The sequence below is a fragment of the Chiloscyllium punctatum genome, chromosome 24, assembly GCF_047496795.1.
Source record: "Chiloscyllium punctatum isolate Juve2018m chromosome 24, sChiPun1.3, whole genome shotgun sequence".
Taxonomy (NCBI): domain Eukaryota; kingdom Metazoa; phylum Chordata; class Chondrichthyes; order Orectolobiformes; family Hemiscylliidae; genus Chiloscyllium; species Chiloscyllium punctatum.
Window position 1 is genome coordinate 20,318,506 of NC_092762.1, and position 13,641 is coordinate 20,332,146.

A 13,641-nucleotide genomic window follows, 5' to 3' on the forward strand; every position below is an offset into this window, starting at 1 on the left:
CCAAAGTATGGACTTCCATGATCAACAGGTTTTGCTGAGGAGGGCAAATAGCATTGATGTACAGCCAGGTATGGAATTGAAATTTCTTTTAATATGATAGTTTCTATAACAGTAGTAATTGCAGTTACTAAAGTGGTATGTTCATCCTGAGAGAGTGTCAGATCAGGGAGAAGTCAAATATCTTAATCACTTGCTCGACAAGAAACGTATTGACCTGAATTTCCTTTCAGAACATAGATTTGTTAGAACAGCAGTTGAACACGGGATGGAGCATTGAAAAGACAGGAAATTTCTGGATGGAAGTTTGAGGGGTGTGGTCACATGAAACGTTCAGCCAGATAGAAAAGTGGCAGCCAGGAGAGGCAAAAAGGCAGTCTAGGAATCCCTTGTGCTGTTCCTTTTCAAACGTATATACAGATTTCTATTATTGTGGGGTGGAGTGCTAGGTATGACTTACAAGAGAAGACGACATCAGCAGCCAGATCAGTGGCACCATGGTTGATTCTGTTGCACAAAAAGGAGGGTACAAGTATTGGCGAGAGATAAACTTTGGGAACATTGTCGTTAAGGGCACAGATAGACATTCAGGTGGCCGCAAGCAAGACATCATATGTGTATTGCTTCACTATTGCTTGGCTCAAGGATGTCTCTGAGCAGTCATTAGGTGTTGTCAAAGGGAAGGATGAACAGCCAGTATCATGGACCACATTGGTGCTGAAGATATAAACAGGAAGATATGATGTCCTGCAAACATAATTTAGGGAACTGGATAGAATGATTGAAAGCAGGACCTCTGGGGTTTTAATCCTTATGCCACATGCTTGCAAGGCCAGAAATATGGAGATACTACATTTGAGCATGTGACTAAAGAGCTGATGGAGTTGTGAGGGCCTAAGATGGATCATTGCGATCTCTTTCAGGGGAGGAGCATCCACAAGGATGGCTTGTTTCTGAACTAGAGGGGCACGAACACATTTGCAGGGAGACTTGCTTCTACTAGTCAGTTGGGTTTGAATTACTGTGGAACAGCAGATGGAAACAGAACAGCAAATAGAGTCATTGAGGAGAAGATAAAGGTTAAATCAGATCACTCTAATAGGAAGTAAAGGCGAGGGCCAGTTGAAAGAAAATGACGCACGTTGCTGTGTGAAGTACATTTATTTTTTGGCAAAGTGTACAAGCAGATGAGTGCAGAATCTGCTTGGATAGAAGCCTGTTTAAGGCAGGATAGGCAATTCAAGTGAGTTTTGAGAAGGTTTGTAGCTCAAGTTGAGCTTTTGGATGTAGGTTTGCTCGCTGAGCTTGGAAGTTCATTCCAGACGTTTTGTTACCTTACTTGGTAACATCTTCACTGGAATTCATGTGAAGCAATGCTGAAAATTCCTGCTTTCTATTTATATGTTTGACTTTCTTTGGGTTGGTGACATCATTTTCTACGATGATGTTATTTCCTGTGATGAAGCAACTTCCTGTTCCTTTTCTCAGGGGTTGGTAGATGGAGTCTAACTTGATGTGTTTGTTGAGAGAGTACCGGTTGGAATGCCATGCTTCTAGGAATTCTCGTGCATGTGTTTGTTTGGCTTGTCCTTGGATGGATGTGTTGTTCCAATTCAACATTCCAGACTTTAGATGTTTTGGGTGGGATAACGAAGGATGTAAATAATATATTTTACTCGATTACTTACAGTGTGGAAACAGGCCCTTAGGCCCAACATATCCACACCGACCCTCCGAAGAGCAACCCACCCAGACCCATTCCCCTACATTTACCCCTTCACCTAACACTATGGGCAATCTACATGGCCAATTCACCTAACCTGCACATGTTTGGAATGTGGGAGGAAACCAGAGCATCCTGGAGGAAACCCACGTAGACACAGGGAGAATGTGTAAACTCCACACAGACAGTTTGCCTGAGGCAGGAGATTGCATTACTAATGAGGAGAATGTCAAAGTTGCTTTCATCTATAAATTCTTTCATATATAAATCTCAGAACCTTTTTTTTAAAATTTACGTTCTCAAGTGAACTTTGAGAACAGGTGCCATCTCATCTCATTTGAGGTATGAGGAGCCCTGTGTGGGGCTGTCTGTGCCCCGATGTTCAGACAAATTCTATTTCTAAGATAGGGATTTACAGAAGCTTATACGGATTACAGTTTGAACAAAATAAAGTGTAATTCTGCAAATACAAATTCACCCCATAAACTTATATCTATATAAAATGTGTATGTGCGTGTGTGTGGGGGGGTTATGAGTGTTTGTGTGAGAGTGTGTCCGTGTGTATGTGTGAGTGTATGGGAGAGGGCTGCATATGAGAGAAGGTCTGTGTGTGTGTGTGTGTGTGTGTGTGTGTGTGTGTGGTGCATCTGTAGTGGGTACCGAACTTGATTATCAGTCTTTGTTTGGCCACTTTGCATTGTTGCCTGCCCCAAAATTCACCTTGGAGGATGGTCACCTAAAGGTCCAAGGTCAAATGTCGCAGATGGCTGAAGTGTTATCCGACTTGGAGGGAACACTCCTGTCTGTCGATTGTTTAATAGTGTCCATTCATCTGATGCTGTAGCTTTTGTTTGGTCTCACCAATGTACCATGCCTCAGCGTATCTTTGTCTACAGCGTATGAGGTAAACAACATTTGCCAAATCACACGAATACCTGCCATGTACGTGGTGTGTGGTGTCCCCACGTGTAATGGTTGTATCCATGTCGTCACTGACTCATCTTGCAGCATCTGCCGTGACAGTTTTGTATGGTATTGACCTGAAAATCAGGCAGTTTGCTGTGAACAATGATCTGTTTAAGGTTTGGTGGTTGTTGAAAGGCAAAAAGGAGGCAAGAGGAAGGTTTTGGTGAGGTGCTCATGCTCTTTGCAGGCTGCGAAGAACATGTCATAGTTTTTCAGCTGCTGGAAGTACTGGACAATGAAGGGGTCCAATTGTCTGATACAATGGGACGTCCTGCTGTGTTGGCTTTGTGTATCTATGGAAGACAGTAGAAGTCACCTACATGAGAATTACATGGGATGACGATATGTAGGGAACTCTGAAGGACTGGATCCAAAGTTCTGATGAATGTTTTTAGTTCATGGGTGTGTTCTTTGGTCGGATCAGCCCGTAGTTGCCTGTAGTGTTCCTGGTTGTTCATTTCTCGGTACACTTCGTTGTAAGGCTGTAAGGCTACGGCAACAGATGAATAGACACTGCACAACAATCAACAGACAGGAATGTTCCCTCCCAGTCGGAGAATACATCAGCAGTCAGGGACATGATCATCCTTCAAGGTGGACTTTGAGACAGGCAAAGTGGCCGAACAGAGGCTGATAACCAAGTTCGGTACCCATCAGGATGGCCTCAACCAGGACATTGGGTTCATGTCACACGACAGGTGACCCCCACTGCACTACACACACACTCTCTCTCTCTCACTCTCACACACACACACAAATGCACACATACATATGCACACACATGTACAAATGCATAAACTCATGCAGACTCTCTCTCATACACAAGCTCTCTCTCATACACTCACACGTACACACTCACACTCACACCCACACACATACACATACACATACTTTCTCACAGACACTCATACCCTTCCCCCCTCCCCCCCCCAACACACACAGCCACATGCACACTCATACATTAAACATTTGTGGGGTGAATGTCTACTCGCAGAATTATATTTTATTTTGCTCAAAAACTGCATGAATCCACCGAAGGTTTTTTAGAAATAGAATTAATCTGAATATTGGAGCATAGACAGTCTCACACAGGGCACCTCACACCTTCATTGCATTACCTGAGATGACATGGCAACTATTACTAATGTTCACTTGAGAACATAACGTTAAAAAATGTTTTGTTATTTACATATGGAAGAATTGAAACCAACATGGCCATTCTAAAAGATTCAAAAAATCCAGGTCTTTTTCAATATATAATTTCAATGCATCACTGTGTAAATGTTTGCTGTAAATTCTGTGTCTTACGATCTTATACTCCACAACCACATGAAGAAGGAGCAGTGCTCCAAAGGTTAATGCTTCCAAATTAATCTATTGGACTATAACTGTGTGATTCTTAACTTTGCCTACTGAGGACAGTAAGCATGTCATTTGCCTTCTTTGCCACATTAGCCAACTTGGTTACCATGTTGAGGGAGCAATGGATGTCTAACCCAAAACCTACTATTATTTCAATGTTTCTAAGAGATCTGACATTACTGTATAGTTTCCTGTTGAACTTGACCATTCCAAATGCTTCAATTCACACTTGAACTCCATTTTCCATTTCTCTGCACAACTTTCCAATTGATCTATGTCCTGCTGTAACTTTTGACAAATGTTCTTATTAATTACAACTCCATCAATTTGCATGTCATCTGCAAACATACTAATCAAGTCACTGACATTTTCAGTAAAATCACTTACATGAATTACAAACAGAAGTCCCAGTACTGATCCCTGTGGAACACAACTGATCACAGACCTCCAGTTAGAAATCTATGCCTCCATAACTACCCCTGTCTTCTATAAGCAAACCAAATGTGCAAACATCTTACCGAATCACCATCGGTCCCATGGGACTTACATTTCTGAACCAATCCACCATAACGAATCCTGTCAAATTCTTTTTGTGAATTCCATGCAGACAACATCGGTCAACTGACCTTCATCAAACATCACTGTTACTTCTTCAAATAACTCAATATAATTTGTAAGACAGGATGTTCCCCATACAAATTTATGCTGTCTGCATTAAGTCAATTCTTGATTAATTTGATCTGTTACTGTCACATCGGCTGTAATTCAATGAAAAGGGTTGTTTTATGTGCTTTCTCGGCAGATTGTACAAGTGCATCATGTTAACAGAACAGAGCGCAGGATGCATTGATACAGGTGCACAGAAATGCAGAGAGAGATTAGCATTAACATTTAAAATATCCATGCAAAAGTCTGATAACAACAATGAAGAAGTTGTTCTTGAGTCTTTTTGAATGTGTATTCAAACTTCTATATCTTCTGCATGATGGAAGAGAGTGGGAGAATGTATAATTGAGGTGGGAGTCTCTTTGATTATACTGGTTGCTTTCCTGATTCAGTCGAAGTATCGATGATGTTAATAGATGAGAGGCTGCTTTGTGTGGTGGACTGTGCTGTGTTCACATTTGCCTGTAGTTTCTTGCACCTTGGGAATAGCAGTTACCAAGCCATGCTGTGATGTGTCCTGACAGGATGTTTTCTACGATGCTTCTATAGAGGTTTTTAAGATACTTTTTAGATTAGATTACCTACAGTGCAGAAACAAGCCCTTTGGCCCAACAAGCACACACCGACCCTCTGAAGAGTTACCCACCCAGACCCATTCCCCTACTAATGCACCTATTACTATGGGCAAATTAGCATGGCCAATTCACCTGACCTGCACATCCTTGGACTGTGGGAGGAAACCGGAGCAGACACAAGGAGAATGTGCAGAATCCACAGACAGTCGCCCAAGTCTAGAATCGAACCCGCGTCCCGAGCACTGCAAGGCAGCAGTGCTAATCACTGAGCCACCGTGCCGCTCAAGCATACCAGGTTTCCTTAGCCTCAAGAGGAATGTTGTGCTTTCTTAATCATAGTGTCAAAATGTGTAGATCAGGACCGATTGTTGGTGATCATTTTCCCAGAATCTTGAAGGTCTCGACCATCCCCAGTTAGCACAATTGATGCAGACAGAGGTGTGCCTTCCACTGAAATTCTGGAAGTCAATCACCAGCTCTTTCATTTTGCTGAATTTGATGGAGTGATTATTGTCTTTACACCATGCCATTAAGCATTCTGTATCTTTCTTGTCCTCTATCTTGAGACCTAACTACAATGACGGTGTTTTCAGCAAACATGGAATTTAGCCACACAGTCATGTGAATATCAAAAGTTAATAGGGAGCTGAGTACACAGCTTTGTGGAGAACCAGTGTTGAAGATTATCATGAAGGAGGTGTCATAATCTATCCTTCCTGATGGCAGTGCTTTGGTCAGGAAGTCAAGAATCCTATTATAGAGGCTCTCCTCTATAGAGCAGAGACCTAGCCTCCGGAGGATAGAGATGAGTTTGTTAATATGGTATTTAAGGGGAGCTGCAGTCAATAGGAATGAGCCTAATTTACGGGTATCCTTAGTGTCTAAATAGAATCATAGAATATAATAGAATCCCTATCATGTGGAAGAGGGGCATTCAGCCCATCAAACCCAGCCCAATTCTCTGAAGAGAATCCCACTCATACCCTACGTTTTCCTTGGCTAATCCACCCAACCTACACATCCCTGGACGCTATGGGCAATTTAGCATTGTCAAATCTGCGCAGTTTTGGACTGTGGGAGGAAAGCGCAACACCCACATAAAAGCCACACAGTCATGGGGAGAGAATGCAAACTCCACACGCACACAGTCAATCTCAGATCAATCTATGATCACTGACACTGTGAGGCAGCTGCTAATGACTAAGCTAACATGTCACCCAAGGGATGCTCCAGTGATGTGTGTAGGGCCTGGGAGCTGGCATTAGCCGTGGGCTATTTGCACTAGTAGGTGAATTGCAAGAGATCAAGTTGATCTGGGAGGCTGGCTTGATGTAAGCCGTGGCCCACCTCCTGAAACATTTCAAAATTATGGATATTAGAGACACCGGGCTGCCGTCATTGATGCATGCTCTATGATTCTTCGCCTGCACTGCGATAATGGTGGGCTTCCTGCAGCAGTTGAAGACACAAGATCGTAGTAACAAGAGGCTAACGATGTATACAGATGCTTCTGCCAGTGGTCCACACAGCATTCCATCTGGGCCAATCACATTTGGTGAGTTCACCTTGAAGATGATGATCTAGCAGTGACCGAGTGTACAGATGTATTCAAGGCTGTTAGAACAGGTGATATTGTTTCATGCCCTTCTGTTCAAAGTGAGTGTCCAGTGCATTGTGCTCATCAGGTAGGAATGCACTCTTGCTCACAATTCTGTTTGAATTCACTGTGCGACCTGCTATAATGTTAATCCTTGCAACAAACTTGGAGTGGACACATGGTTAGTCTGGGTCTTCAGCTTAGTTTGATATTGCCTCTTGGCATCCATGATGGTCTTGTGAAGGCGGTCCCTGCATATCCTCTGTAGGTCAGGGTCCCTGACTTGATTGTCTCAGTCATGGACTACAATACAGAGTGGTTCTCCTGACTCAGCCATGCTTTCTGGTTGGGGAATGTTTTGATTAATTTCTTATGAGGTCGTCATTTACACTCTTACTCATGAAGTCTGTTACGGTAGTGGCATGCTCGTTTAGGTTGGTCACAGAATTCTTGAATATACACCACCAAATCTAAGCAGTCCTTCTTTTTCCTCAAGCCAACATTGCATGACTTTCCAAACTGGGTCCACAAGCTTTAATTTCTGCTTGCAAGCCGTAAAGGGAGCACAGTGTTGTGGTCTAATTTTCCAAAATATGGATGGGAGATGGAGTGGTAGGCAGTTTTGGTGCTTGCAAAGCAATGCTCAAGGATGTTCAGACTTCTGATAGGATAGATGTGCTGGTGATATTTTGCTACCATATTATTGACGTTGGCCTGGTTGAAGTCACCTGCTACTATAAACAAGGCCTTGAGATATCCTGATTCAATACTGCACAGAGCATCATATGTGCACTATTCACTTCCACAATGGATGGGATGTAGACCTCTGTCAAGATAGCAAAGGCAAACTCATGCACCAGGCAGGGTGAACAGCATTTCACTATTAAATATTCTAGATTGAACGTTTTTTCAACTTTGAAGTACATTGTGTCCCTAAGAATCTTCTCCAATAATTTCCCTACTTCTGAAGTAGTGCTTCTTTGCCTATAATTTCCAGGATTATCCCTATTGCCGTTCTTGAACAAGGAACAACACTGGCTACTGTTCATTCTTCTGAGAGATTTCATGTAACTAAAACAAAATAAAAATATCACTGTCAAGGCCACAGAAATCAATTCCCTTGACCACTCAGTATTCTAGGATTGATCCATCAGGCCCTGAGAATTTATGCACCTTGACGCTATTCAATCATTGCCCATAACTGCTTCCATTAAAAGTTGTATTATAACTATAGTGCTGCCTTCTTGAAACTTTGCAGTCAATTCGTTCTGCAATATGATTAGGGAGCTATTTCAAGAATTTGGACCCATTAACACTGATATAACAGACATAAACTGGTGAGTTGCAGCAATGTAAATGAACTGGTGGCAGACATATTTGTTCAGAAGCCATATTTCGTCCATTGCCCATTTTTACTGCACACTCATCATTTCAAATATTTACTGTGAAATTGTTGTTAAGTATGTAATGTTTTCCCTCAATATCTTGATTCCACTGTTATTGAGATACATCTTATTGTCATTGTTCACAATGCCTACAAATTAATTAACTTATTTAGTAAACAATCATTATTTCTGGCTTTTTCTATCGTGTTGAAAGCTTTAATGTAATTCAGTTGCTGCTATTTCAAGGCAATCTAACATATGAACTGTTTTGGAAATTAAATAAGATTTCTAAAAAAAACGGAGTTAATATGAAGTGAGACATCTTCTTGTAGCAAGTAAGGCATAATTAAGCATGTAGGAAGCTTAAATGTCAAAAGGGTCTGTGGCAGTGGAAATGGATGTTGATAGAAATTGGATATCAGGGTTCTTAGCAGAGGCAGTAATGCAGAGACTTGAGCAAACAGATCTGCCAACCATCCAACCCAATTCTGGGTCCGCTATGTGGATGACACCTTTGTCATTACTAAACGAAACAAGTTAGAGGAAACCTTCAGGACCATCAATAATATCCTTACTGGCATAAAATTCACTAAATAAGAGGAAAATAACAACAAACTGCCATTCCTAGATGTCACAGTAGAGCGAACAGCCAATGGGGAACTTCAAATTAGTATCTACAGAAAAACAACACACACAGACCAAATATTGAACTAAAGAAGCATTCATCCCAACATCTACAAGCGAAGCTGCACCAGAACATTATTTCAATGAGCCAACACACACTGCAGCACAGTGGAACTATGCAGAGCAGAGAAAAATCACCTGAACCATGTAGTCAAAAAGAATGGGTACCCAATGAACACAGTCTACCGATTTTCTCAGCAACAAATCTAAACAAGCAGAGAAACATGCCGCCCTCCCCTACATCAAAGACATTTCGGAAATGACTGCCAGACTACTCAGACCCCTTGACATCACGATAGCCCACAAACCCCCAACACACTAAAACAACACCTAATGAACTTGGAAGACCCGATACAGACAATGAGCACAACAAAATATCATGCAAGGACTATACCAAATGCTACATTGGACAAACAGGCTGAAAACTAGCCACTAGGATACATGAACACCAACTACCCACAAAAAGACATGACCCTCTCTCACTAGTATCCTCAAATACAGATAAGGAGAAAGTGAGGACTGCAGATGCTGAAGATCAGAGCTTAAAAATGTGTTGCTGGAAAAGCTCAGCAGGTCAGGCAGCATCAAAGGATCCAAACACCCATGTGAATTGAGGTCAAATCAGATACCAAAAAAAGAGACAGCGTAGGAGAAGGAAAGGTAGGGTCTCGACATGCAGAGACAGGAAACGTAAAAGTTTTGTTTAAATTTGTTTAAGTGCCTGAAACATCGATTCTCCTGCTCCTTTGATGCTGCCTGACCTGCTGCGCTTTTCTAGCAACACATGTTTAAGCTCAAATACAGATAAGGAGGGACACCACTTCGACTGGGCCAACACATCCATTCAAGGACAAGCCAAACAAAGACGCACATGAGAATTCCTAGAAGCATGGCTTTCCAACTGGAACTCTACCAACAAACACATCGAGTTAGACCCCATCTACCACCCTCTGAGAAAAGGAACAGGAAGTGACTTCACCACTGGAAATGACATCACCAACCCAAAGAAACCCAAACATCTAAATAGAAAGCAGGAATTTTCAGCACTGCTTTGCATGACGCCCACTGAAGATGTTACCTAGTAAGGTAACAAAATGTCTGGAAATGAACCTCCAAGCTCAGCAAGTTAACTTACATCCAAAACCTCAACCTGAGCTACAAATCTTCTCAAAACCCGCTAACATTGGCCAGTGATTGGACAGTATTGTTTGAATGTTCCCAAAGTTAAAGCTGCATAAAAGAATAACAAAGGTATGAATAAATTATAAAAATGTTGCACTTGATTATGTGTCACTGCATCATTAGCATTTTCTTTAGATCATATAGAATATAATATATAAGCAGTAATGTATTATAATATATAATAATATAATCGTATTATAATATATAAGCAGTATTGTATTGATTTGAAATTCATAAAACTGAGAATACTGGAAGTCAGAAACAAAATCATAAAGTTTTGGAAAAAAAAATCTCAGCAGGACTGGCAGCATTCTGAAGAGAAACTGAAGTTAACATTTCAAGTCTAATGAGCGTCTTCAGTAATATGTCAATATAGCTCTCAACTTTAGTAATGCATAAAATATCAACAACATAGATTTCAAAATCATTTTGCTTGAAACAGACTGGGAAGGTGATCAATAATTCATGCTTTTTCTCTGTAATTTACTTACAGCTAATTTGGCAACAATTGTGATTCTCTGCCGTGGAAAATGTGGTCTATCCAAGTGTATTACACAGTATTTGATATCGATGGCAGTGACAGATCTCTTGGTTATTATCACTGCTGTGATATTAAGTCGACTTCGTGCTATTTATTTTCCTGCTAGTTTCCTTTCTACTACCCCAGGATGTAGCCTCATTATTGTTCTCAGTTGTGCTTCCAGAGACAGTTCTGTTTGGTTAACCGTTGCTTTCACCTTCGATCGGTTCCTAGCCATTTGCTGCCAGGAACTCAAAACAAAATACTGCACGGAGAAAACAGCAGCTGTGGTGATAACAATCGTATGCTTGATGTGCTGTGTAAAAAACATTCCTTTTTATTTCATATTTGAACCAATGTATATGATTGATAATGTACCCTGGTATTGCAGTATAAAAGCAAGCAATTACAATCTAATTGCATGGAGAGTATATGACTGGCTGGATCGTATACTAACCCCTTGTCTTCCTTTCATTTTAATTTTACTGCTCAATGTTATAACTGTTAGACATATCCTGTTGGCCAGCAGAGCCCGCCGGAGACTTCGAGCAAAAAGCAATGGTAAGAATCAGAGTGACACAGAGATGGAAAGCCGCCGAAAGTCCATTATTTTACTCTTTGCCATCTCGGGAAGTTTCCTCTTATTGTGGTTGGCCTATGTTATAAATTTCTTATTTGTTCAAATTTCAGGCAGCAATTATTCAATCGGTTCCAATGCTAATGACCCAAAATTTATCCTCCAGGAATGCGGATATATGTTACAACTTCTCAGTTCTTGCACCAATACGTGTATTTATGCAGGGACCCAGACTAAATTTAGAAGAGAATTAAAGGACGCATTTAAAATATTTTTTAATCTCATTACCAAATGGCATAAACAATGACAATGGCTGAATACATAGTTGCCATAATGAAGTCCTTGCATGCGAATCAAATAAAATTGAAGTCAAATTTTAAATGGTATATGAATAACTTGTGTTTACTATTACTTAGTAATATTTTCATAACTTCAAATGAGGGTGAAAGATCTGTCCATGGGGCTGGTACTTGGATGGCAACCAAAAGTTGTCCTTTGTCCAGAAGTTGTTTGCTTAAATTCTCCAAAGTTTTTTTTCTGTCTTTTGTATAGTGTTAAAGGAAAAGAAAAGAAACAAGGTGAGCCATTAGAGTCTGGTGCAAATTGTTTGCTCTCGCATTGACATGTAGGAAAAGGGAAAGTCCACATTTCCCAAATCAAGCCTTAATATGGTTCTAGGTCCTCGCCATAAGAGTTGCTTTTCATACACTCAGGGTAACCAGAAGGGGACAAATGTGGACAATAGAAGTTTAAACTGGAGGAATAAAAATGGTGTTTTTCATTTGCCACCAGGACATGAAACAGTACACTACACAGTTGACAGCTTCAGATAAGAGAACATTTCACTCAACCATTGTATTAAATTGCACTAAAAGAGCTACTCTGAACAATCTAGAGAACAAGAGGGCTTCACTTAAGAGTATCTATAATTTTGTCCAACGTTTTCAGAGTACAAAGCTGCTGCAGTAAATATTTTATGATGTGAAGCCAATATTGTTGTTCAACTCACAGTTTTCACTCCCAAGATGTGAGACAAATTTATAGTGCTTAATTGGGTGGGAGTGGGGGCAACAGTGTTGGTGCAACAGGGTAACAGCAAACTTTAACAAAGGAATGGTTCAGAGGGAATATAAGCATTTTAATATTCAAGGGAGTATGATGATGCTGGCAGGCACTGGTTCAATGCAATCAGTATTAAAAGTAAGAGAGCGTGGTGCTGGAAAAACTCAGCCAGTCAGCATCCAAGGAGGAGGAGAATTGACGTTTCGGGAATGACGCTTGTGGGCCAGCGCTAAGAGAGAAATGGGAGGAGGGTGGGGTTGGGGGAGGTAGCTGGGAAAACAATAGGTGGGTGAAGGTGAGAAAGAAGGTGATAGGTCAGAAGGGGCAGTGAAGGGTGGGTCCAGAGGGCGGTGCCGATTTGGAGGCTTGGGACTGAGGTAATGTAGGGTCAAGGGAAATGAGAAAGCTGTTGAAATCCACATTTATCCCATGTGGTTGCAGGGTCCCAAGGCAGAATATGAGGCGTTCCTCCTCCAAGCGTCGGGTGGTAACAGTTTGGCGGTGAAGGAGGCCCACTACCTGTATGTGGGAGGGGGAGTTGAAGTGTTCAGCGATGGGGCAGTGGGGTTGCTGTGTGTGAGTCTCTCAGAGATGTTCTCTGAAATGATCCACAAGAATGTGTCCTCTCTCCCACATGTAGAGGAAACCACACCGGGTGCAGAGGATGCAGTAAATGACATTGGTAGAGGTGCAGGTGAATTTCTGACAGATGTGGAAAGATTCCTTGGGGCTTTGGACAGAAGTCAGAGGAGTAGTATGGGCGCAGGCTTTGCACTTCCTATGGTGACAGGGAAAGGTGCCAGGGATGAGGTACGAGCTGATGGAGGGTGTGCACCTGACGAGGGAGTCGTAGAGGGAATAGTGTGATTGTGTGAGGCATGTGACTACATTTACGAAATTGAGGACTTATTTACAGTCTGAACTGCTACCTGATGAGGATAAAATGGTTATATTTGAAGCTGACTCATGTTAGAGAGATCATGATTGAAACCATATGGGGTTTGCAGTTGTGCAGCAAGAACACTCTCAGTTTAGAACAATTAAATTGGAGGCCTGTTTGCAACCTTGTTCAGCACAGCTAGCTGAGCTTAAGGCACTAACAGCAGCATGTGAGTTATCGACGATGAGATGGGGAATATCTATACTGACTCAGCTTATGCTCATGGAGTCTGCCATCTACTTGGGGCAGTCTGGAAGCAAAGGGAGCTCAGGAAGAGCAACAGAGATCCCATCCAACATTACCAACAGATTGGAGATTTGACGACTGCATTAATGAAGCCAAACGCTGACTATTATAAAGTGCCAGAGTCACAAAAAGAGGCAGTGATATGGTGGTTAAGGGTAA